At 50.6% G+C, this 1,195-nt stretch overlaps 1 long non-coding RNA gene across 1 annotated transcript; it reads left to right on the forward strand.

Annotated features, from left to right (window-relative positions):
• LOC115590984 (uncharacterized) lies at positions 1-886 on the forward strand. The gene is made up of 3 exons (XR_003985873.1): positions 1-128; positions 423-674; positions 809-886. It is a non-coding gene; the product is annotated as an uncharacterized LOC115590984 (long non-coding RNA).
• The last annotated feature ends 309 nt before the right edge of the window (positions 887-1,195 follow it).

Here is a 1,195-nt window from a genome sequence, read left to right on the forward strand (position 1 = left end):
GGTGAACCGTGTCACAGCTGATTTACTGCAGGAGCTCACACAGTGAAAGTGACTGACGTGGAAGAAGACGACTCACAAACACAACGTTCTTCTTTACCTGCAGAACCAGTCTGCTGCTGAGGCTGCAGGTAGATTCACAACTCACCTGAAATAATGTTCCTATGCTGCTACTTTACATTGAACACAAAGAAATGAAACGTCCCTGAATCCTGTTTTTATCACCACAATGATCAACGTGTGACGAGGACTGTTCTGGTTCTGACAGACTTTCGTTCTTCATGTTGTCGCCTCGTGTCTTGAGGTCACGCTGCACTCTGATTGGTCTCCTGTCGCTGTAACGGGTCACTGCTGCAGTCAGGGTGACAAACGAGTGAAGATAAACCCAGTTGTTCTGATGTGACTCCTGGTGTCTGTTCCTCCAGCAGGTCCGGCTCTGCTGCTTTTGTTTGGTTCTGACTCAGAGAGCTCCAGCAGCAGAACTGACGCGTTGTGTGTTTGAACTTTGAGACGGGACTAAAGCTAAAGCTAACCCGAGCTAACAACGGGCAGGATTCTGTGGATACCATCCCCCCAACATCCTCCATCAGACCTCATCAGGTTGGATCAGAACCAGTTCATTGGTTTGTAAAAGGCAGAACTTGAACCAAAAGCTCCATTTAATCAGCTATAAACAGGTAAATGCTGTGATGTCAGTGTGTTTCCTGTGTGTGTGTGTGTGTGTGTGTGTGTGTGTGCAGTAGATCTGGATCTCAGACTCGTCTCAGGAATAGCAGATTTATTTTTAGTCGAACACTCAAATGTGTTTCAGATATTTCTGTTCAGCTGCAGCGTCCACGTACAGCGAGGAGGCCTCTCCCCTCCTCCTCCTCCTCCTCCTCCTCCTCCTGCTCTCAGCTCTGCGTCACGTTACCGCAGAAACAGACGGAGAGCCTGCTGATTGGACGGCTGGGCCGAGCAGCTGGTGGGAGCCCGAGCCGTGGTTGGCATCAACGTGTTACGTGGGGAGATCCTGCTGCAACGTCACTGACCATGTAAGGATTGTTCATGTCCAACAGAGAGCATCACTGACATGAGTCAGAGAGGAGGAGAGGAGGAGAGCAGAGGAGAGAGGAGGAGAGGAGGATAGAGGAGGAGAGAGGAGGAGAGCAGAGGAGAGAGGAGGAGAGCAGAGGAGAGAGGAGGAGAGCGGAGGAGA

This window comes from Sparus aurata, chromosome 11 (assembly GCF_900880675.1).
Source record: "Sparus aurata chromosome 11, fSpaAur1.1, whole genome shotgun sequence".
Classification (NCBI taxonomy): domain Eukaryota; kingdom Metazoa; phylum Chordata; class Actinopteri; order Spariformes; family Sparidae; genus Sparus; species Sparus aurata.